The 25,766-nt window shown below is 41.0% G+C and overlaps 1 protein-coding gene across 1 annotated transcript in view; it reads right to left on the bottom strand.

Annotated features, from left to right (window-relative positions):
* Positions 1 to 22,753, bottom strand: part of RUSC2 (RUN and SH3 domain containing 2) — a 69,725-nt gene extending 46,972 nt beyond the window's left edge. Inside the window, exon 1 of the mRNA XM_011224530.3 lies at positions 22,462 to 22,753. The gene's annotated coding sequence lies outside the window, so the exon portion shown is untranslated. The remainder of the gene's footprint in view (positions 1 to 22,461) is intronic.
* Between the last annotated feature and the right edge of the window lie 3,013 nt (positions 22,754 to 25,766).

The raw sequence follows: 25,766 nt of genomic DNA, 5'->3' as shown, positions 1-25,766 counted from the left end.
GAGCCTAAGTCTCTCATTTAGAATATTTAGCTGCCACGCCAGACCAGGACTGTCTACCTCTGCATTTTATTGTTGTTGACAAAAAATTAACTCGGATATTATTTAAGTCCTTAGTTTGGGGTTTCTATTACTCCTACCTATTTCCACTTTATACATCCCTCACATCCCAATAACCACCAAGTCTTAATTCTATCCACCCATCTCCACCCCCAGTGCTAGTACCCAAGACCAAACCATAATTATCACTTATCTGAACTCCTACATCAACCTCTAACCTCGTTTTCCTTCCCAGCACCATCCTTTGAAAATGAAGACTTTATATCACCCTTTTGCTTAAAACCCTTCAAAGATTTTCCATAAAATCCAAAGTCTATACTCTGCCCTTTATAACTTACCTCTCTGGTGTCATCTTTTGCCATTTCTACCCTGCTCTGTATTTATACCTTTACCTCTTTGCTGATTGGAATATGGCCCCTCCATTTGTCTGGCCAACTCTTAATCATCCTTCAGGTTTTCAGCTGAAACATCACAAGTTCGATGGCTCTTCCTAGACCACATTACATGCCCTGGTTATATGCTCCTGAAGCTCCCTGAACTTCTCTGTACTGTGTTTTATAATTGTTTATTTATTTTGTAACACCAGACAGGCAAGCTCCATGGGACAGGAACCTTGTCTAACATTATTATTATATCCCCAGAAATTAGGACAGAATCTGGTATACATAAATCTTTTTGAATGAAATGAATGAAATTTTCAAGAGGGCAGCTAAGCAGCATGTATCAGAATTTGAAATTAAGTATTCTTTTTAGTCTACTTCTAGGAAATAAATTTAAAAGAAATAACATGATAAAAGTATACGAAGATATATACCTAAGGATGTTTGTTGAAGCACCATTTATAGAAGCAAAAATTTAAAAAAAATATTCTAAATGCTCTTTCATTAGTATATCAATTAAATTATGAGGCAGCCCATAATGAAACAGTCTATAAAACATTAAAAAATATTGGTTTAGAATAGTTGTTGAGATGAAACTATGTCCATGATATAGTTTTTTCTCAGGATTTAAAATTTAAAGTCAATTAACACAGAGTGTATTATTAGTTTCAGAGGTAGAGTTCAGTGATTCATCAGTCTTATATATAACACTCAGCGCTCATCACATCATGTGCCCTCCTTAATGCCCATCACCTGGTTACTCCATCACCCCACCCACGTCCCATCCTGCAACCCTCAGTTTGTTTCCTATAGTTAAGAGTTTCTCATGGCTTGTCTCCCTCTCTGATTTCGTCTTATTTTATTTTTCCTTCCCTTCCGCTATGTTCCATAATATAGCTTTTTATTAATTATATCATGACATAGTTTTTTTTAAATTTTATTTTATTATATTATGTTAATCACCATACAGTACATCCCCAGATTCCTATGTAAAGTTTGATGCTTCATTAGTTGCGTATAACACCCAGTGCACCATGCAATACGTGCCCTCCTTACTACCCATCACCAGTCTATCCCATTCCCCCACCCCCTCCCCTCTGAAGTCTTCAGTTTGTTTCTCATAGTCCATAGTCTCTCATGTTTCATTCCCCCTTCTGATTACCCCCCTTTTCTTTATCCCTTTCTTCCCCTACCGATCATCCTAGTTCTTATGTTCCATAGATGAGAGAAATCATATGATACTTGTCTTTCTCTGCTTGACTTATTTCACTTAGCATTATCTCCTCCAGTGCCGTCCATGTTGCAGCAAATGTTGAGAATTCGTTCTTTCTGATAGCTGAGTAATATCATGACATAGTTTTTTAATAAAAAAATTTATAAGGTACGATTCATGGTGTGATCCCATTTTATTAAAAAAACAAACACATATTTAGTTCTTTTTCTTTACCTGTATTTTGAGTTTTCAAGCAGTAAATGGGCTGATGATTCTTTTTAGGCCAATTAAGATCCTTAGGCTAAAAGGCTGGAAAGTCTGGGCCTTGTGGACCATATCATCATAGAAGACAAGAGGGACCACCCATTTACAGCCCAAAAGAGGATAGACACCTCTATCAACAGGTACTTACGAAGTGCCTAACGCCTATTTCAGGCAAGAAGCAAAAACTGCAGACATGTTCTAGGGCAAATTATAATTCACTGAGAAAGCTATTTGTTATTTTGAAAGATTTAAGTTATATTCAAAGTTCTAAAATGCCTAACATTAGCTTGAGAAAATTATGGAAATAAAAACAACGAATTAGGGTGAGACTATTCTTAAAATTTGTGCCTGAATAATTTGGCAAAATAACTGGTCACATGTGAAGAGGGGAAATTTTCTTGTATTTTTATCTTGAATTACCTAGGACATTAGTTCACAGGTAGACATAAACTTGGCAGTTACCTTTATAACAGAGTTAAGAATACAAGAACTACATGAAGTACAAGAACTATAAAGCAAGGGGCGCCTGGGTGGCACAGCGGTTAAGCGTCTGCCTTCGGCTCAGGGCGTGATCCTGGTGTTATGGGTTCGAGCCCCACATCAGGCTCCTCTGCTATGAGTCTGCTTCTTCCTCTCCCACTCCCCCTGCTTGTGTTCCCTCTCTCGCTGGCTATCTCTATCTCTGTCGGATAAATAAATAAAATCTTAAAAAAAAAAAAGAAAGAAATATAAAGCAAAAAAGTGTATATAATTAGTATATACATTTCCTCTTTCCTCCTTGGTTGCATGTTAAGGATAGAGACCGTCTTGCTCATCTTAGTAGTCACTTAACTTAGAGAGCCTGGCATGTGGCTTAAAATGTTCACTGAATTGAACTAAGGAGGACCTGAATCTTCACCATTAACTAAACTGGAAATTTCTTTTTTTCCTAGAGCAGAATTTGGTTCTACAGCGGTACACATATTTACACACTAGTTCTAGTTCCTGTTGGGGTGGGGGGTGCTGAGAAGATCAAGTGAGTACAGTGGTTGGCTTCTGGAATGTGCAGGGTGAGTATGCCCAGGTATAATTCCTCTCCGGCAGGTCTCCTCACATCCAGCTCTGCACTCCCTCTACTGCTAGTGGGAGCTGAAGCAAGAGAACCAGAACAGCATGTTCCAGCCAGAATGACAGACCACACCCCCTCTTCCTTCATCTCTCCCCACTTAACCTCACCGGTCTTCAACTCTGTTCTATGAGCTGCCTCCAGCGGGGCTGCTGAGCATCTAGGAAAGAATGCAGGATGTGTCTCAAAGAGTCCAACACTAGCTGAGAACAGTTTGTTTTTTCCTAAAAATGGGCAGTCTGTAAAGTTACGTAAGACCCAGCTCTCTTTGCTGGGAGCTTTTCCAACTCCAGCTGGAGAGATTCCTCAAGCTATTTAGAGTTTCAGGAAAAGGGTTTGGAATTTCCTGACTGGCCAACCTATACTGGAGACATCTCTGGACAGAGATGGGGAGGTTCCAGCAAGGAAAGCAGTAACTGAACTCCCACTGCCCCTCAGTTGTGGACCCACTGAGTTCTCCTGGAAATAGCCTGATCCATTTATAGTTAAAATCTCAGAATGAGGACAAGCCCCACTGCCAAAACCAGAACCCAAATAGAATCAAGTCTTTGGGGCTCATGCAAGAGAGGCCGGGTCTGGGAAATCTAATAGCCTGACCTAGAAGCATACCAATAGGGCTTTGGAAGGGCTTCCTTCGCTACTTTAGGCAGGTGTATGGAAGAATTTGTTACTGGCATGAAAAACCTCAGATGCCAAAGTCTTGCACAAGAACTGGATCAATCAGTCAATAAACACTGACTGAATACCTATGAAGTGCGAGATACTGTACTATGTGAACAGAACAGACCTGGTGCCTTCCTTCATGGAGCTTATAGTTCACCTGTGGAGACTAAACAAATAATTGAATAACTATGACCATATAAACCATGAAGTATGCCTTTGGAATATGCTACGTTCAAAGGAAAGATAGCTAATCCACAAAAGCCAGCTCTGTCCAGGGAGGCCATTTAACGTATTTGTTAATCAGGGATCAGTTTACACTGAATTGGCAACTGAAATGATCTGTATTTGAACTGAAAATTCTGGTCCTTGAAGGAGTCATTAGAATCTATCAATAACCTGCTCCCAGTTGAGCTCTACTTGTACTGACATTCATTTTGCTGGAGTTCAGTCCCTGTTTACTTCACACACTTTTACTTAAGCATAGGAACTCACTTCGGCTAACAAATTACTGTCCATTACAGTGAAGAAACAGAACCCTGATTTCCAGCTATAGGCCATTCACTTTTATTTCTTTCTGGTCAACAGAGAGAGTTATTAAAAGGTCAGTATGTAATTCTGTTCTTAAGGACTAATTCTGTAGCATGGGGCAAGTTATTTGATCCTCCTCAGTCTGAGTTTCTTTACCTGTAAAGTGGGGATAATAATACCTCTCTTAGAGGGGGGTTGTGGGAGTTAGAAAGAAGATACAGAAAACATCTAGTACAGTGACTGGTATTTAGTGAGGGCTTGGTAAATGGCAACTATAATAAATGTTCATCATGAATCTCTTCTCTTTTCTTGAACCCAGTACCTCCTATTGCCTTTTCGAGACTGTTCTACTGTTCAATCTGCTAATTTACAACAGGGAGACTTGCCACCATCCTACCCATGTTTTTCTTTTCAATAGGCACACCATCCCAAATTCTTTAACCTTTCTTCATGGCTCTGTTCTTTATCCCCTAAGTTGTAAAGTGGCTCTGTCCCAAGAAACATCCCAAAGGAATACAAAGAAAGAAGGTTACAGTGAGTTTACAACTTATCTGTGAGTCAAGAATTCCCTAACCAGTGAACACAGTGAGTTCAGGCCCTTGACTACCTGAATTGCTCAGTGTCAGCAGAACACGGTGAAAGTGAGTCCTTTGCATAAACTCATGGGCTGGCAAGAGTCTCCTTAAAAGATCTAATTATTTCTAGACACATACACCATGTGACTCTCAATCCTATAGCTTCTGTGTTACAAAAGTCTTTCTTGTCTATCCTTTCTTCTAATTCCTACAATTATTACTCGAATTCTAGGCCCTCCTTCAACACCATTTTCAAGGGCTATATTCAATCTTTGGGCAAAGATTTCTATAGGCCAGGGAATTGACACTATTACTAGGAATAGAATGGTGAACAAGAGATATTATCCCTGCCCTCACTGAGCTTACAAGCTACTGAAGGAAGACAGACAATTAAACAAATAAAAATATAATTACAAAGTGTGATAAATGTCATGAAAAGAAATACAGGGCATTAAGAGGACTTGATTAAGACTAATTAAGGCACTGGTTAAGAGGTCAGGGAAGGTCTCTCTGGCAAAATGATGTTTAAGTTGATCCTTGAAAGGTGAGTTGAAAGGAAGTTAAACAGGTAAAGAGTGGGGGACAAACATTCCAGGCAAAGGGAATGACATGTGTGAGAGGCCCCAAGGAAGAAAATGGATGGTATCTTAGAAAAACTGAAAGGAAGTCATGTGGTTGAAAGTGTCAATTTTATTTGACAATCTGGAGTTCACTGGTGATCTTGACATAAATCATCTCAGAGGAGTGGCAGGAAATGAAATTAGAAAAGGGTTCAAAAGTGAATGGAGGGGTACTTAGGTGGCTCAGTTGGTTAAGCGTCTGACTCTTGATTTTGGCTCATAATCTCAGGGTTGTGAGATATAGCCCCGCATTGGGCTCTGCATTGGGCATGGAGCCTGCCTGAGATTCTCTCCCTTTCCCTCTGCACCCCAACCTGTGTGCATGCTCTCTCTTAAAAAAAAAAAAAAAAAAAGAAGAAAGAAAAAAGAAAAATTGAGTAGTGGAGATAGCACAGATGGCCAATGAAGGTTGCTGTTAAAGAGGGTAGAGAAATAGAGAGAGTAAAGAAATGGGACAGTACCAAGGGGGTGATATGTGGTCAAAGGACTTTTAAAAAATTAATATTTATTTTATCAAATTGACAAATGCACATGGTTGCGAAGTTAAATAGTATTATCAGATTTATAATGAAAAACAGCAATCCTCAGCTCCACCTTTCCCACCTCTGTGTCATTCTAGAGACCGCTACTTTCAAATCTTTTAGCTATCTCAGCTGGCTACGTTTATAAATAATATGCTTATTTAGTTTCTTGGTTTTAAACATTCTCTTTTTATTTCTTCGTATAAAAGACAAAAACTCAGCAATTTCACATCCACCTTCCTCACAATTTCTGGTTAAATTAATATCCAGTGTTTACTGTGACTTGGTAGTCTGTAGACCCTCACTATTACTATATAATTTATAATACTTGCATCTCTTTTGGTTTAGTTCACTATACATTTGCCCCTAATTCTTCCCAAATTATCTAGCAGAACAGTAAAAATCCCTCTCAATATAACTTTCCAACAAATACAGTTTACTTCCCCTGGAAGATCCTCCTGGAACTTTCTGTTCTCCTGATGCATTCTGAACAGGCTCCTTTCTGTGCTTATGACACCACTATCATGCTGGGCCTCCCTTTATCATCATTCTAGGAATTTCCTTTGCCTTTCTTTTATGTTAGTTGCCCTAGGTTCTAGATCCCATTTTTTTTCTTTCTTGTTTACGCTTTCATTTTGCTGGAGCATACCCTTTATAGCATCCTAAAAAATGATACACAGAAGGAACATTTTTGAAATGAATGTCTGAAAATATATAGTTTAAACTTTCACGCACACAAAAAAACTTCCACAGATGATAATTTGATTGTGTATAAAATCCTAGGCTAGAAATCAATTCTTCTGGGGCACCTGGATGTCTCAGTTGGTTAAGTGTCCGACTCTTGATCTCAGTTCAGGACTTGATCTCGGGGTTGTGAGTTCAAACTCCATGTTGGGCTCTATGCTGGGCATGGAGTCTACTTAAAAAAAAATCAATTCTTCTCAGAAATTTGAAAGCATTGGGGCGCCTGGGTGGCACAGCGGTTAAGCGTCTGCCTTCGGCTCAGGGCGTGATCCCGGCGTTATGGGATCGAGCCCCCGCATCAGGCTCCTCTGCTATGAGCCTGCTTCTCTCTCCCACTCCCCCTGCTTGTGTTCCCTTTCTCACTGGCTGTCTCTATCTCTGTTGAATAAATAAATAAAATCTTTAAAAAAAAAAAAAGAAATTTGAAAGCATTGCTCCATTGCTTGCTAATTAGATTTCATTATTGTTCAGCCCAATGTCATTCTGATTCCTGATATCTGTATCTAATTTTTTTTTTTAAAGAAGAGTTTTGGAATTTCTCCATATCTCCAGTGTTCCAAATTTTGATGATGAGGTACCCTTGGGTAGGTTATTTCTATTTTTGTACTGGGCACACAGTACCCTTTTATTTTTTTTAATAATTTTTTTTTATTATATTACGTTAGTCACCATACAGTACATCCCCTAGTTTTTGATGTAAAGTTCCATGATTCATTACTTGTGTATAACACCCAGTGCACCATGCAGGATAGGCTGGTGATAGGTATTAAGGAGGGCACAGTACCCTTTTAATTTGGAGACTCAATGTTCTTCGTTCAGAGAAATAACTCGCTTGCCTGCCTTCCTTCCCTCCTTTCCTTTCTTCCCCCTAATTTCCTCCCCACTCATACTGAAGATTTAGAAAAGAGATGGGTTAAATGATAACATCCTGAGAAGTAGTAGTAGCTCCAGAATTTCTATACAGGTTGAGCTTGGGATCAGCAAACAGATCAGAAGAGATGGGTAGGAGGGGGTGGCATTAGGGAATTGTCTCGAAGTTCCATTTGTATAGGAATCACACTGTTTTTACTCAGGATACAGATTCATTTGGGGTAGCTTAAAAAGTGTATCATTTAGGTATGATACTCTGTGCTGAATGGACATAAAAAACAATCTCAAAACAGCTTAAGCAATAGAGGAAATTTATTAGTCAGACCTATCAAGAAGACCAGAGGTAGAGTTACTGTGGGGATAGTTAATTCAGAGCCTCAGCATGTCATTCAGATATTCTATTAGGTGACGGGATGGTTATCACCATCTCAACCATTACACCCAGCTATGTTAACATTCAGAGGCCAGTGGGGAGGAAGGTGGATAAACTCTCCTAAATAAATTGTGTTCGGTTTCAGTGGGAAAACAGTTGTTGGGCAGCCAACCAGTTGCAAATATTTCAGGACACTACAATGGCTGAAAAAATAATGTAGGAGGATACGCTATCCAATGCACCAGGGAGGAATTGGCCTTTGTTGACGGCTGGGATATTTCCTCCATTCCAACTAGTGAAGAGAGGATAGCTGTAGACACATTTGCAGACTGGTAGTAGAAAGTGAGAAAGTTCATGTTTTAAGGCTTCTTTTTTCTTTCTGAAGTGCCTGAGTCAAAGTCATCAACAGAGTGCATGGAGGGGAAAAAAGGAGGGTCAGGAGCTGCAGAAGGTAGTGAAAGTATAAAATATTTGTTATAAAGAGTAGAAGAAAAACTCTGTAAGAAAAATATAGCAAGATTGCTGGCCAACGTAAGTTTGGTGATGATGAATTTAAAGTGATACTAAACCTGCTGGGCTGTTCAATTTTCTCCAGCAACGCGAGGTGTTTCAGTACAGACAGAGGGAAGGTGAGGGGTTATGTTCTTTCAGGGTTAGGGTTTTACTAGATGAATATATTTTTAAGAGAATGATTATAATGTGAATAAAGTTAAAGGCCTACCATTGAGGGTACTCCAACAAGTGAATGGAATACACTAAGCCATAAACCGTAAAGCCTCATAGCAACATGGAAAAATGCTTAGGAAACAATGTTAGTTAAAGCAGAATACAAAATAATTTTAATGGTGTAATTACATTCCTACAAACTTTATATATGCATGTAAACAGAAAGGATAGGCAAGATGGGATTATAGGTGATTTAAATTTATTTTATTATTGTTTTATTTTTAAATTGTTTTTATATATTTACCTTATTTTTAAAAAATTCCTACTTATGCTTCACCTTATGTCAGCCTGATTTATAGATCTTCTTTTTGTAAGGTCTTTATCTAGCCTACTACTATTAACTGACCATTCTATTTTCTTTAAAACTTGTTTTATAGGGCTAAAACCAAACTCATCCTGGGGCCAGGCTAGAATTTCTGTCCATGTTAATAAATTCATGGATCTTTGGTGAAAGCAAAAAAACCTTAGGAATGTAGATTTGCTGATCTAGGCTTTAAGTCAGTTCAGTTACCATAATTCATTCATTACACAATGTTTATTGAACTTATACTATTTGTCAGACATTATGTTAGGCACATGAATATATGCCAGAAATCAGCCTAGGGAAGAGGAAGACCTTTGGCTCAAGCCAGACATTCACACAGGGCCTCAAACTTAGCCTTTTATCCTTATGCACAAATGAATTTTTACATGTAAATTAGATAAGTAAAGCAGCTTTACTGACATATAATTAACATACCATAAACTCACCTTTTTAAAATGTACAATTCAGTGGTTTTTAGTGTATTCATAGGGTTGTGCAACCATCACAATTTAATTTTGGAATATTTTCACCACCTCTAAAAGAAACCCTATGCCCACTGATCTTACATCCTACAATCTTACTAAACTCATTTATTAGTTACAATAGTTTCTTGTGGATTCTTTAGGACTTTCTATATACAAGATCATGTCACTTGCCAACAGAAATAGTTCTACTTTTTCCTTTGCAATCTGGATACCTTTTATTTATTTTTCTTGCCTAATTGCTCTGGGTAAAATTTCCAGTACAATGTTGAAGTGGCAAGAACAGATATCCTCCTCCTGTTCCTGATCTCATAAGGAAAGCTTTTAGTTGTCTTTTTCCACTAAGTACAATGTTAGCTGTGGGGTTTTTTTGTAGATGCCCTTTATCAGCTTGAGGAAGTTCTCTTCTATTTGTTGAGTGTTTTTATCATGGCCTTGTCAAATGATTTTTCTGCATCTATTGAAATGATCATGTGATTCTTATATTACACAGAGTTTATTTATGTAAATATTTAAAATATGCCAAAATTATTATAATCCTCCTTTGGTTTTCAGTCATTTTAAAAAAAAAAATTTTAAGTAGGCTCCATGCTCGGCATGGAGCCCAACATGGGGCTTGAAATCATGACCCTGAGATCAAGATCTGAGCTAAGACCAAGACTTGGACATTTAACTGACTGAGCCACCCAGGTGCCCCAGTCGTTTTTAATATATAAAGAACTTCAAAAACTGGGGCACCTGGTTGGCTCACTTGGTAGAGCATGTGACTCTTGATCTCAGAGTTTAAGCCCCATGCTGGGTGTACACACTACTTAAAAATTAAAAAAAAAAAAAAAACCCAAAACTGGATGAGACCAGGATCTCTTAAGATTTCTGAGAGATCCTGGATTCAAAGACTATTCCCGCACTCACAGAGTTTACAGTTCGGTGTTAACTGTTATAATGGAGTCCAGACAAGGCCAAAGGAAGTACAGTGGAAATCATACCTACATTTGTAAGGGGTAGTTAGGAAAGGTTTCAGAAATGATGTCATATGAGTAGATTCTTAAAGGAGGAATAGAAATATTTGTGCGGGTCAGGGGAAGGACTTCAGTCAGAACAAATGTAGAGAATTCCTCTTATTATTCAGCCATGAGAAAGCAGGAAATCTTGCCATTTGTGACAACATGGATGGACTTATGCTTAGTGAAATAAGTCAGACAAAGAAAGACAAATACCATATGATCTCATTTACACGCAAAATCTAAACAAAACAAAAAAACGAAGCTCTTAGATACAGAGAACAGATTGGTGGTTGTCAGAAGGAGGGTAGGGTTGGGGGGTGGGAGAAATGGGTGAAAGGAGTCAAAAGGTACAAATTTCCAGTTATAAAAGAAATAAGTCATGGGGATGTAATGTATAGCATGGCAACTATAGTTAATACTATAATGCATATTTAAAAGTTGCTTAGAGAGTAAATCTTAAAAGTTCTCATCACAAGAAAAAAAATTATGTATGATGATGGTTGTTACCTAGACTTATTGTGGTGGTCATCTGCAATTTATGCAAATATTGCATCATCATGTTGTACCACCTGAAACTAATATAAATGTATGTCAATTATATCTCAATTTAAAAAATGTGGCTTTCAAGAACTGTTCAGTGGTATACTTTCATTTTACACTTGTCTTTATTTTTTAGATTCTCCGTAGTGAGCATATTCATCTATCTTAAGAAAAAATAAAAATTTTTTTTTTAAAGATTTTATTTGTTTATTTGACAGAGATAGAGACAGCCAGGGAGAGAGGGAACACAAGCAGGGGGAGTGGGAGAGGAAGAAGCAGGCTCACAGCAGAGGAGCCTGATGGGGCTCGATCCCATGACGCCGGGATCACGCCCTGAGCCGAAGGCAGACGCTTAACCGCTGTGCCACCCAGGCGCCCCATAAAATATTTTTCAGATAATATTTTTAAATAAAAATAGACAAGATTTTGCTTTAAGTTTCAAAGGGAAAATGTCATAGTACCTTTCATTTCATCTTTCTCCATAAAAAAACATTTAAGTTTAAATATTTTCTAGTTAAAGTCCGGGCAGCTAATAGCATTTCCTTAGAACGATTCTCCACAATCCCTTCATCTTGAATGAGAGATTTATAATCTTAATCTCTAAGGAAGAAAAGCCAGTGTGGAAATGATATGCCCCAAATAACACTCTTGGACAGTGGCACTATTTGCCTTCAATTTTTGGGTCCTGTACGTGGGGCTCTCCCCTGCACCCCCTACCCTCTAACAAAAGTTAGGTCAACTCTGAGAACCACTGATTAAAAGGCTGAGATTAGAGTGTGTATCTAATAGTAGTTCTACTCAAAGTGTGGTCGATGGACCAGCAGAATCAGGCTCATCTGAGAATTTATTAGAAAGGTACACCTGGGTGGCTCAGTTGGTTAAGCACCTGCCTTTGGCTCAGGTAATGATCCCAGGATCCTCGGATGGAGTCCCTCATCAGGCTCCCTGCTGAGCAGGGAGCCTATCTTCCTCTACATGCCACTCCCCCTGCTTGTGCTCTCTCTCTGACAAATAAATAAAATCGAAAGAAAGAAAGAAAGAAAAAGAAAGAAAGAAAGAAAGAAAGAAAGAAAGAAAGAAAGAAAGAAAAGAAAAGAAGAGAAGGAAAAATAAATACTTGCACTCCAAGCTAGACTTACTGAATCAGAATGTCAGGGATGATTTTAGGGGATTTTTATGCACCCTCAAGTTTGAAAAGCACATGTCTAGAGGAAACTGGGCAAAGCGGCTAAGGGTACTCAAAAGGAAGGAGGTGCAGAGCTCCCCAATGTTCAAGGTATACATTTTTAAAGCATATACATTATTATAAAATAGTCTAAAGACAAAATTTTTTAAATACTATAAACAAGAAAGTATGGCTAGAGGGGCGCCTGGGTGGCACAGCGGTTAAGCGTCTGCCTTCGGCTCAGGGTGTGATCCCGGTGTTATGGGATCGAGCCCCACATCAGGCTCCTCCACTATGAGCCTGCTTCTTCCTCTCCCACTCCCCCTGCTTGTGTTCCCTCTCTCGCTGGCTATCTCTATCTCTGTCAAATAAATAAATAAAATCTTTAAAAAAAAAAAAAGAAAGTATGGCTAGAAAAAGGTCAACAAATTAGCATAGGTCTTAGATGAAAGGGAAAAAGGTACCTATAATTCATTCCTAGTTCCAAGAAGTTTGTTAAATTAAGGCTATCAGTTGGTTTTTTTTTAAAATTTTATTTATTTATTTGCCAGAGAGAGAAGGAGAGTGAGAGTGAGAGAGAGAGAGAGAGAGAGAGAGAAATAGCGAGCACACACAAGCAGGGGGAGAGGCAGGCAGAGGGAGAAGCAAACTCTCTGCTGAGCAGGGAGCCTGATGTGGGACTCAATTCCCCTGAGCCCAAGGCAGACACTTTACTGACTGAGCCACCCACGTGTCCCAAGGCTATCAGTTTTATATAGGAATTTGGGAACCATATGTACGCAGAACACATATTGGTTATATTTCTTTCAAACCGTGATTGGCATCTGGCGGGTGGTCAATTGAAGATGATGGGATCTCAAATTCAACCATTCACTTGAACCTGTTTCTACTTAGGAATCATGACGCAGCAGGAGAAACATCTTTATCAGAGGCTTTCAAACTGTGCTTTACAGAGCTCCCTCAGGGAACTGTGAGAAAGCGGGATGAAGGGGATCTCGGAGAGGAAAGGAGGGAGAGATGACCAGGTTAGACTCTATTTCCCCAACTCCCTGCTTTCAATCAAAACAGCTCAGATTTTATCTTTTTGTGTCCATTTTCTTGTGGAATATACTTGAACAAAAAACTCCCCTCTAAAAATGTTTGAGATTCTCTACTACAGATCTTCCCAACACAAAGCCACAGCTGTCTTTTGTTCTCATGAGATCAATGACTCTTGTTAACTATTACTACCATCTGGCTGTTAGAAAGGACTCACAAATGCATAATGAGGCAGGTGATTCTGCTTCCAGGCCTCCCTTTTCCAATCATCATCATTAGGGGTGAAAAACTAATGATGTTGTAGGTTGCTGTGTTGATGTCAAGCAAAGCACATTACATAAATCAGCCTATAAACTCAAACACTACATTATCTAAGAAGTTAACTACAGCTTTAAGTATAAAGAAAAGAGAATAATATTTTAGAAGAAGTAGACTAGCTCTTGTACAACCAAGGAAGAGATATGCCTCAAAGTAATCACCTTGAAAGACTTAATTCAGTACAGTAGTGCTCCTATTCAAAATATTTCTGAACTCCTGGGACGCCTGGGTGGCTCAGTTGGTTAAGCATCCAAATCTTGACCGTGGCTGGGGTCTTGATCTTAGGGTCATGAGTTCAAGCCCTGTGTTGGGCTCCATGCTGGAAGTGGAGCCTACATTAAAAAAAAAATTCTAGAACTTCTATAAAAAATTTAAAAAGGTATGTATTTAAAAAAAAGTCAGTGGAGCATGTGACTCTTGATCTCCGGGTCTTAAGTTCATGCCCCATGTTGGGTGTGGAGCCCATTTAAAATAAAAATTAAAAAAAATATATATACATATCAAAGTATTTCTAGAACTCCTCTTTTGGAACTGCAAAAAACCCACTAGCCAACTCACAAAATTGTGAGACATAATCAATCACTGTTTTAAGCCACTAAGTTTTGGGGTGGTTTGTTATACAGTAATATATAAGTGAGACAGAAAAGTTTAAATCATTATGCTTTGGGGGATATTGAAAGGAAATTATTAGCCTTACAGAAAAACTAGCTATGCTGAACTCTGAGAGAATAGGTTGGTCTGGATTAAAAAAGCTCAGCTGTATCCTTTTTTTCTTTTTTTAAGATTATTTACTTATTTGAGAGAGAGAGAGTGCACACAAGAAGTGGGGAGAGGCAGAAGCAGGCTCCCTATGGAGCAGGGAGCCCGAAGCGGGGCTTGATCCCAGGATCCTGAAATCATGACCTGAGCCAAAGGCAGACGCTTAACCGACTGAGCCACCGAGGCGCCCCTAAAACTTGACTGTATTCGTAAATAAATACACCACTTTAAAAAACAAGGAAATAATATTTTAAAAATTTTATTTATTTATTTTGGCAGAGAGAGAGAGACAGCCAGCGAAAAGGGAACACAAGCAGGGGGAGTGGGAGAGGAAGAAGCAGGCTCCCAGCAGAGGAGCCTGATGTGGGGCTTGATCCCAGAACTCCGGGATCACGCCCTGAGCCGAAGGCAGACGCTTAACGGCTGAGCCACCCAGGTGCCCCAGGAAATATTTTTTTAAGAGAACTCCATGATGAATGGGATCAGCAGTAGGTCCCCGACTTTCTTGAGTTTTTGCTTTTTATCCTTAGGGTCACCTGAACCCTATCTATTTTGACTTCAGGAATACTCTGCTCTCCTTTTTTCTTTACCTGAACATGGATAAAAATAACTTTCCATTTCTCCCTGAGTACACTAAATATAAGGCTACATTTTCTTTTTTAAAAAGAGTTGTACAAGAAAAGAAAGTACAAAAGTAAAAAAACAGATAAACAAGTTAAATATAGATTTTAGAATACTAAGATAAGCAAGTTAAGTATAGACTTTGGATCCTAAGATAACTAAAGTCTAGCCAGAAGTTGGCCGGCCCTGTTTTTCTCTCTACCCAGTTATCAATCCACTGTCTTTGACTATTGGACCTCACACAAACCAAAAACACAGCAGATATTTCAAAGCTCAAAGTCTTATCTTCCTGGAGGAGATAAAAGACTGTCCTGTTAAATCAAGAAATTCTAGAGGACAGAGGATTTCTTCTTGAAGTATCAAATTAATTTTTTAAAAATTTTAGGTATTTTGGTAAAATTCCTTTAAAAGTACACTTTTACTGGGGCATCTGAGTAGGTCAGTTGGTTAAGTGCCTGACTCTTGATTTTGGCTCGTCATCATCATCACAGGGTCATGGGATGGAGCCCTAAGTCGGGCTCTGTGCTCAGTGGAGTCTGCTTATCCCTCTCCCTCTTCTCCTCCCCCAGCTCCTGCTCTCTCATTCTCTCAAATAAATAAATAAATAAATAAATAAATAAAATCCTTAAAAAAAAAAGTACACTTTTACTTATATACTTTGTTTTACATATAGTATATAGGTTATAATTTAATTTTTTTCTTTTTTAAAACTTTTTCTTAATGATTCACTATGAACACTAATTAATATACTAGGCTAAAATACAGTTTTGTTCTCAGTGTTTGTTAAGGACTTGCATACCAAATTATCAAACTCTTTTCTAGTCAATAGGCAAGAAAAAGAAATAAAAGACATCTGAGTCTCTGTTTGCAGATGACCTGTTCTTACTAGTAAAAACCCTAAAGATGCCCCACAAAACTGTTAGAACTAATAAATTAATCTGGCAGAGCTGCAGGCACAAAATCAACACATACAAATCTGTTGTTTCTATACACCAGCAAAGAAAAATATGAAAAGGAAATTAAGAAAACAATTCCATTTACAGTAACATCAAATAGAATAAAATACTTAGGAATAAGCTTAACCAAAGAGGTGAAAGACTTGGACACTGCAGGAAGAAATGAAAAAAATGGAAGAAATGGAAGAAAACACAAATAAATGGTAAGATACCCTGTGTTCATGGATTGTAAGACTTAATATAGTTAAGATGTCAAAACCTGCAATATGTGACAGCATAAATAGACATTACGCTAAGTGAAATAAGCTAAGCATAGAAAGAAAAACATCATCTGATGTCACTTATATGAGATATCTACAATAGTCAAATTAATGAGTCAAAGAGTGAATTGGTGGTTGCCGGGGTTGGAGGAGAGGGCAATGGGGAGTTGTTGTTCAACGGGTATAAAGTTTCGGTCAAGCAAGATGAATAAGCTCTAGAGATCTGTTGTACAACAATGTACCTATAGTCAACAATGTATTAAGTGTTCTTTCCATGTTAGTTAAAAAAATGTCGGGGCGCCTGGGTGGCACAGCGGTTAAGCGTCTGCCTTCGGCTCAGGGCGTGATCCTGGCGTTATGGGATCGAGTCCCACATCAGGCTCCTCCGCTATGAGCCTGCTTCTTCCTCTTCCACTCCCCCTGCTGTGTTCCCTCTCTCGCTGGCTGTCTCTATCTCTGTCAAATAAATAAATAGAATCTTTTAAAAAATAAAAAAATGTCAGTACAACCCAAAGCAATTTGAAGATTCAATGCAATCATTTAAAAAATCCTAACAATATTTTTTTGCAGAAATAGAAAAATCCATCCTAAAATTCATATGTAACCTCAAGGAATCCTGAATAGCAAAAAAATCTTGAAACAGAAGAATAAAGTTGGAAGGCTCCCATTTCCTAATTTCAAAACTTACTACAAAGCTACAGTAATCAAAAGAGTGTGGTATTGGCATAAATACAGTCATACAGACCAATGGAATAGAACAGAAAGCCCAGAAATAAACTCTGGCATATCTGGTCAAATGATACTTGACAAGAATGCTAAAAGTATTCAATGGGGCAAAGGACAGTCTTTTCAATAAACAGTGTTGGGAAAATTGATATCCACATACAAAAGAATAAAGTTGGGCTTTTGTCTTATACTATATACAAAAGTTAACTCAAAATGGATCAAAGACTTAACCATAGACATAAAACTAGAAAAAAACATAGGGGGAAAACTTTGTGCCACTGAATTTGGCAATGATTTCTTGTATATTGCACCAAAACCACAGGCAACAAAAGAAAAAACAGACAAATAGGATTTCACCAAAATTTAAAACTTTTGTGCATCAAAGGACAATCAACAGAGTGAAAAGGCAACCCACAGAATGGGAGAATATATTTGTATATCATATATCTGATCAGGGACTTCTATCCAGAATATATAAAGAACTCATATAACTCAGTAATAAAAAGACATATAACCCAATCAAAAAATGGGCAAAGATGGGGGCACTTGGGTGGCTCAGATGGTTAAGTGTCTGCCCTCGGCTCATGTCATGATCCTCCAGGTCCTGGGATCAAGCCCCATGCCAGGCTCCCAGCTCAGCAGGGAGTCTGCTTCTCCCTCTCTCTCTGCCTCTCCCCCTGCTTGTTCTCTCTCTCTCTCTCAAATGAATAAATAAAATCCTAAAAAAATTTTTTTTGAAGAGTGAGTTTATTTTTTTTTTAAAGATTTCATTTATTTATTCGACAGAGATAGAGACAGCCAGCGAGAGAGGGAACACAAGCAGAGGGAGTGGGAGAGGAAGAAGCAGGCTCACAGCGAGGAGCCTGATGTGGGGCTCGATCCCACAACGCTGGGATCACGCCCTGAGCCGAAGGCAGACGCTTAACCATTGTGCCACCCAGGCGCCCCTGAAGAATGAGTTTAAAAAAAATATGGGCAAAAGATTTCGACATGTCTCTAAATATAAAAATAGCCAATAAGCCCATGAAAAGATGCTCAGCATCACTAGCCATTAAAGAAATGCAAATCGAAACCACAACGAGATACCACTTCACATCCGTTCATCTGACTGTTATTAAAAGCAAAACAAAAAAACCCAGAAAATAACAAGTGTTGGCAAGGATGTGGAAGAACTGAAACACTATATTGTTGGTGGGAAGGTAAAATGGTACAGCCTGTGGAAAACAGTCTGCTGGTTCCTCAAAAAAGGAAACATAAAGTTACCATATAATCCAGCAATTCCATTTCTGGGTATATACTGGAAAGAATTACAAGCAGGAACTCAAACAGATATTTGTACACTCATGTTCATAGGAGAATTATTCACAATAGCAAAAAGTGGAAGCAACCCAAGTGTCGATTAACAAATGAATGAATAAAACAGAATGTGGTACATCTATTAATGACTACTATTCAGACTTAAAAAGGAAATTCAGATACAAGCTGCAAAGTGGATGAACCCCGAAGACATTATGTTAAATGAAATAAACCAGTCACAGATAATATGATTTAACTTAAGAGTAGTCAAATTCATAGAGTAATCTAGAGTAGTCAAGTTCATAGAAAAAGCAAGCAAAATGGTAGTTGCCAGGGGCTCTGGGGAAGAGGGAATGAGAGTTATTGTTTAATGGGTATGGAGTTTCACTTTGAGAAGATGAAAAAGTTTTGTTGTAGATGGATGGTGGTGATAGATGGATAATAATGTGAATATGCTTAATGTCACTGAACTTTACACTTCAGAATAGTTACAATCTCTCTGAAGAAGATATACAGATGCCCAAAAAACACATGAAAAGATGCTCAATATCACTCATCATCAGGGAAATGCAAATCAAAACCACAATGACATATCGCCTCGTACCTGTCAGAATGGCTAAAATCAAAACACAAGAAACAACAAGTGTTGATGAGGAGAAAAAGGAACCCTCTTGCACTGCTGGTGGGAATGCAAACTGGTGCAGCCACCATGGAAAACAGTATGGAATTTCCTCAAAAAATTAAAAATAGAACTACTCTATGATCCAGTAATTGTACAACTGGATATTTACCCAAAAAATACAAAAACACTAATTTGGTGGGATACATGCATTCTTATGTTTATCGCAGCATTATTTACAGGAGCCAAACTATGGAAGCAGCCTAAGCGTCCATCCGTAGATGAATGGACAAAGAAGACGTGGTATGTGTGTGTGTGTATATATATATACACACACACACATTACAGAATATATGTAACAGGATACTATTCAGTTATAAAAAAGAATGAAACCTTGTCAGTTGAAACAACATGGATAGAGCTAGAGAGTATAATGCTAAGCAAAGTCAGTCAGAGAAAGACAAATACAATATGATCTCAATCATATGTGGAAGTTAAGAAATGAAACAAATGAGCAAAGGGAAAAAAGAGAGAAAAACCAAGAAAGAGACTTTTTTTTTAGAATGGGAGGGGGGAGAGAGGGAGGGGGAGAGAGAGAGAGAATCTTAAGCCGACTCCATGCCCAGCATGGGGCCTGACATGGGGCTCAATCTCATAACCCTGAGATCATGGCCTGAGCCCAAATCATGAGTTGGACGCTTAATGACTGAGCCACCCAGGAGCCCCCAGACTCTTAAGTACAGAGAACAAACTGATGGTTACCACAGGGGAGGTGGGTGAGGAGATGGGGGGAATAGGGGATGGGAATTCAAAAGTATACTTATTATGATGAAAAAAATATTAAAGAAAGAATGGTTAAGGGGTGCCTAGGTGGCACAGTCGGTTGGGCATCTGCCTTCAGCTCAGGTAATGATCCCATGGTCCTGGGATCCAGTCCCGCATTGGGCTCTTTGCTCAGTGGGGAGCCTGCTTCTCCCTCTGCCTACCACTCCCCCTGCTTGTGCTGACAAAAAAAAAAAAAAGGAATGGTTAAAATGGTAGATTTTATGTTATATACATGTTACCACAATTAAAAAAAAAAGTTAATGTGGTATGGGAAGCTCTGCTATGAATTACACTTTTTTGTTAGAAGTGTACCCCATCCCACTCTCATCCCCACTCCTGACCACCTCTCTCAGAGCCATGCTGATATCTGGCCACTCAAAATAATATGCTCACTTTGCATGACAGACTCATTTGACAGGTACTATACTATTATACGCCAATGTCTGAGTGGGTGTTTCCTGGGGAACCCAAACACTGATCAATCAGACAATCTCTACAGAGCTTACCCTTACCCTAATGTGTCACGAGCCACCCCAGTCAACTGACTTTTAATAGGGTGCTCTGTCATTATGTATGAGTAACAGAAGAGAAGGGTGAGTTATTGTCCTAAGTTTGCAGAGAGAAAATTAGAACGCATAAGCCTTCTCATGAACTAGGGTTGCCAGATTTAGCAAACAAAAATACAGACACCTTGTTGTTTATCTGAAATTCAAATTTAACTTGGCATTTTGTATTTTATCTGGCAACACTCTGAAGTACTGGAAGTTGAAGAGAAAATAAATCAAATAATCCAGAGTGTTCTGGGCTTACTGAGGTCTTACTTGATAGGGAGTCTAGAGAGGAAAAAGTGAAAAAGCTCCTTAAAAACTGGTTCCACTTCCCCCACCAAAAAAAAGTATTGGTCTCCACATGCAGTGCCCGTGTGGACTCCACTCAGGAGCCCCTCCGTGCTTTGGTTTTCTATTATCCAAGATTTACTCTATAAAGACAGATCAGAGGGTGGGGGGAGAAAAAGTGAAGAAGGACAAATCAAAGCTAGAAACGGGTGAGAACATACTCAGCTTCCTGGCTTGGAAAAGGGACTTTAAACACTTAGAAGTCAGAGGAAATAAAATTTTGACCTAGCTCAAAGTGGAAGAGAAACAAAGGTGTTAAGTATGGTACTTACAGCAGGAGGGGCACAGGTAACAGAGTACAGGGATAGTAGTGGGATCTTCTCCTTCCCCAAAGCCATACCACTGCCTCCTAAGGAACTCCAATCATTATTTTTACTAATTACTCTGAGCCCCAGTTACAATAATGTCACGACTGGTCAAGCAACTACTACTCAGCTTATCAACTCCTACAGCTTCCCAGCCATTGTTTCATCACTCTACAGAATCATCTACTTCCCCACAGAACCTGGGGCAAAACTGAGGTCTCTGAACCCTGTGTCACCTTCAGGAATCTGAATCTGTTTAGGTTATCCTCCTAAGGATCAACACAAACAGGTTTCAGGCTGTTCTTTGAGAACGCCATCTTTAAAAGGCTCACATTCTCATTTATTACTGACACTGTTCACATAGTGGTAATCCCCGTCTGACTCTGGTCTACTGAGATATAAATGGCCCAATATGGCCTGATCATACTACAGTAGTACTTAGGAATCTTTGGTATCTATCACACTAGGCCTGCCTGGGACGTCTACCACTCCAGTCTCTGAGGGCCATTGGTGGGGGTATCCAGGAGCTAAAGGGTAAAATCAGTGAGGACTTTCATTCCTCAACCTGCCCTGAGACACCAGCTGACTGGCTACACTGAGTCAGCTTTAAAGGCTGTGGCTGACCTCCAGAAATCTTCCCCAGAGGGGTAGTTAGTCTCTAGGGCAAGAGGAGCAGGTCACTTGGGCAAAGCTCTTTCAAGATTATCTGGGCAGCCTCTAAAGCACTTACCAATAAGAATTTCTGCAGCAGCCAACCCTGACTTTTTTTTTTTTTTTTTGTAAACAAACATTAGCACAAAGCAGCTGATACATGGAAGGTCCTACCTGAATGAAATTAGATGCATGAATTGAAAGACTGAATATATTAAGTTTTAGGCTCCCTGCATGAGCATCACAAGTAACCCCCCATACTCTTCCTTTTTTCCCCCCTTCATGTTAACTAGAGACACCTTTCCCACCAAAGCCCTCCGCCTCACACCTTCTACATTGGGCTCATTCATTCATTTACCCACCCATGAAATATTTACTGGGTGCAAACATGTGTCAGGCACTGTGCTTGGGCGCTGAGGATACAAATGAATAGTGTATGGTCTTTGCCTTCACAACAGTCCCCTGGTGTCCACTGGGCCAGCTTGGCAGTCCCAAGCAAGACCTGGGCACAGATCACCATGCCCTTCGCAGCACGTAAGTGCAGCGGCGGGGGACTGGCAAAATGTCAAGCCAAACGTTTTCCTAAGGTGAGAGTGACAGAAAGATCCTGTCCTGGCTCAGGTAGATACCGACTTGGGAACCAGGGGCCAAAGGGGCGGAGGCCCCCGCCACAGTCCCGGGGCTGCGTGCTCCGCGACTGCCTCCCCAGGGCCGTCACACGAGACGTGGGTACAACGATGACAGCTGGGAGCGACTCAGCTGAGGGGTGTCACGGAAGGGACAGTTTGAGGAGACGGTTGGGGTGGATCTGAGGTGACGCCCAAAGGGATGTTTGGTCCTTGGTGCTTGAGGGCTCAGCGGATGGTAGAGGGTCAGGAGGAGGACAGGATGAGGTCGGTCCAGAGGGTGGGAGCCGGCGGCGAGGGTGGTGATGACCGGCCACGGACAGGGCTGAGGGGAATGGCGGGGGCACGGAGGGCTTTCTCCTAAGGGATCATTTGGAACGTGAGGGCAATGGGTCTTCCGGACCCCGCCAACCCCAAAGAGGCGTCCCTACCTCGTTTCTCGCCTCAGTGTGATCCTACGGTGCCGGCGGCGAGGGTGCTGGCAGCGGCTGCGGGGCTGGCGGTGTCTCGCGCCCTCCTGGGGTCGCGTTGCAGCTGGGACAGGCCGGCGCCCCCCCTCCTCTCCGGCCGGGTTGGTAATGTCCGGTTCCCCCCTGCAGCCGCGGCGCCGATGGTCCAATCTGGGTTGCCCTCCTACCTCCCCTCCGGACGGCGCGTTGGTTCGGTCCTCCGGGCCGGCGGTGCTTGCCCAACTCCCCCGCTCCTCGCTGCGATGGGTGCAGCGAGTCACGCGCAGTGCTTTCCCGCGAGGGGAGCGGCGAGGCTTCGGCCGCGGCCCCGCCTTCTGCGGCCCCTGCCCCGCCCCTTCGGGGTGGTGCGCCGCAAGCGCGGCTCGGGTGCCTGGGAACCCGGGGGACCGGGGGTGCGGGCCTAATAGCTTCGAAGATAGGTGTATTTGCGCGCCCACCTTCTCCTAAAGCAGCAGTTCTCAACCTGACACCCCAGCAGAACCTCTTAGGGAAAACAGAAACTCTAACCAGAGCAACAAAACGAAGGCTTGACCTCAGCAGAGACGGCCTGAATCAGGATCTCCGGGATGGGAGTGTAGTGGTCGTTGGGTGGTGCCCAGGCTTTGATATTTTTAGAAGTACCGCATGCATCGCCAGGGTTAAGAAGCTCTGGTAAAACCTGGAGCTGACAAAGAGCCTCTTTTTTGACCAAAACTTTAATCAGGCTCCTCTGAGTTGTCTGCTAACTAGGCCTGACCTTGGGCTTCCCTGTAGAATCCAGTTTGGGCAAGAATCCTAAGGCCTTTTTGTGAGAATCCCCCATCTTTGGTATCTGACCACTCTCCGTATCTTCCACCCTGGCCTGCCTTTAGCAATTCGGCTGAGACCCTTAAAGCAATTGCTGTCTGTGGTCTGAATGGTTGTGTCTCTCAAATTCACACACTGAAATACCCCCAAAGACTACGGTATTGGGAGGTGGGTGGGGACTTTGAGAAGTGATTGCCCCTTGAGGCTGGAGCCCACATGAATTGGATTAGTGCTACAGAAAAGATCTCTGAGGTCCCTAGTCAAATCCTCCAGGTGAGGTTACAAGGGGAAGTCGGCTGTTAGAAGAGAGCCCTCACCCAACCAAGCTGGTGAAGCGGGAGAGCTAGGTTCTTGTCTCTTGGAGTTGAAAAATGAATCTCGAGGACGAGGGGAGTGAGTAAATCGATAAAAGTTTAAGTGAGGATACAGAAAAAGCTCTCAAGACCAAGAAGGTTCCTAACAGGGTTGCCAATGAGGGCCTTTAGGATTGGTCTTTTATAGAAAGCTAACCAAGGCTCTTTTTTTTTTTTTTAAAGATTTTATTTATTTATTTGACAGAGATAGAGACAGCCAGCGAGAGAGGGAACCACAAGCAGGAGGAATGGGAGAGGAAGAAGCAGGCTCATAGCAGAGGAGCCTGATGTGGGGCTCGATCCCATAAAGCCCTGAGCTGAAGGCAGACGCTTAACCGCTGTGCCACCCAGGTGCCCCGCTAACCAAGGCTCTTAAATCCTTTTAACATTTCTGCTGATAACACCTTTGAGCAAGGACTAGTGATAATACCTTCAAAGGCTTACTTCCTTTTTAGGGTTTGGTTATTCTTTGTTGGTCACAGATGATTATCATAAAAAAAGACACCCACCCCACACCCCTAGGTCAGGGTGGTCTGGTTTGTTCCCTTATCTCTGGTTTCCCTACACCTCCACATTTTTGGGATTTCTATGAGCCTGATCGCAAAGCCCCCTATCTATCTCCCCCTACCTAGCCTCGCCTGCCCCTTACATGTGTGACATTTTTCTAGTGATCTCCCAAACTGAATGTTAATACCTTGCTAGAGGGGAAAACAACCCTAACTTGACAATGGCCAGACCCCTGATATCTTGTAGGTATCTTGTAGGTCAGTCCTCTTTAGCATATGAAAGTTCTTTTGAAACCTCCCTTTTCCTTACATCCCCCAACTCCTGAGTATATAATCAGCCACTTCTCAAGACCCCAGGACAGCAGCTCTTGCTGCCAACGGGTCCTGTCCCCATGCTTTACTACCCACCATTTTGCACTGAAGAGGTCTCAAGAATTCTTTTTTGTTTGTTGGCTCTGGACCTCACACCACCGAACCTCACCTATGTTCCAAAACCCCATCAGTCCCCACTGTCCTTTTTGGTGTCTGAGTTGAACTCAATCTCTCCCCCACTACAAGACCCCATTGCAATGGATCCCATACCTATTGTAATGCCCCTTAAGGTTTACTCTACCATCTTTAGCAAGTATCACGAAAAATTTTTTGTTTAAGAGAATTCATGCTCTTCTTCTCATGGCAGGCGGGATGTATATGGGACATTGGGAATCCTGTCTCCATCTTCCACCCAAAGTGGGGAGAGGGCAGGCAGTCATTCAGCAAATAGTTTTTAGAAGTTCACTGGTTTCCATACCCCCTGAAAGAGTTAGAGACCAAGACCCTACCATTCACAGAGTTGTTAGGTCAAAGTGATGAGGTTGTAGAATACAGGTGAGGTTCAGTGGGGTTGAGTTTGGAGCCGATGACCGAGAAAGAATTCTTGAGACGTCTTTGGTGCAAAATGGTGGTTTATTAAAGCACAGGGACAGGACCCATGGGCAGAAAGAGCTGCTGCCCCGGGGTTGTGAGGAATGGCCTATTATATACCCTCAAGTTGGGAGGGCTTTAGGGATAGCGTAAGTCTCTAAGGAATTTTGGAAGCAAGGTTTCTAGGACCTTGAGGGGGCTAGCTACTGTTGGGAAAACGTCATTTATTACCTTCTAATAAAACCTTAGTCATGAGACCCTTCAGATGCGTATCAGTGGGCCATATGCTTGGGGGATGATTGCAAATACTATCTTGGGGGGGGGTGGTTAGAGATAAAGGAAGCTTCCAAAGGAATTTTTATACGTTAAACTAGACTTACAGGATCTTGGTGGAGGGGAGGGGGTCAGGCTAGGACTGCCTTTTGCCCTTAACAAAGTATTAACATCGAGGCTGCTGAATTCCTAGAGGAATGTCACCGTGCCTGTTTCAAGGACTTGTCAATGGGCTGTAGGTAGTAAGGAAATTTAACTGTGTCTACATACATTCCCTTTTGGAAGCTAGGTTACTGATTGGTTTGTTCTTATAAACTGCTAAGACATTTGTAAACTGAAGGACTCAAGTCTTGCAAGATTGTGGTATCTATAGGTTAACTGTTTCTTTGTCCTTTAGGGCAGCCAGGAGTGCCTGAGGAATGTCACATACATCCCAAGAGGGGGG

Source organism: Ailuropoda melanoleuca, chromosome 7, assembly GCF_002007445.2.
Source record: "Ailuropoda melanoleuca isolate Jingjing chromosome 7, ASM200744v2, whole genome shotgun sequence".
Classification (NCBI taxonomy): domain Eukaryota; kingdom Metazoa; phylum Chordata; class Mammalia; order Carnivora; family Ursidae; genus Ailuropoda; species Ailuropoda melanoleuca.
The sequence above is the reverse complement of the archived record's forward strand: the minus strand, read 5'-3'. Positions and strand labels throughout refer to the sequence as shown.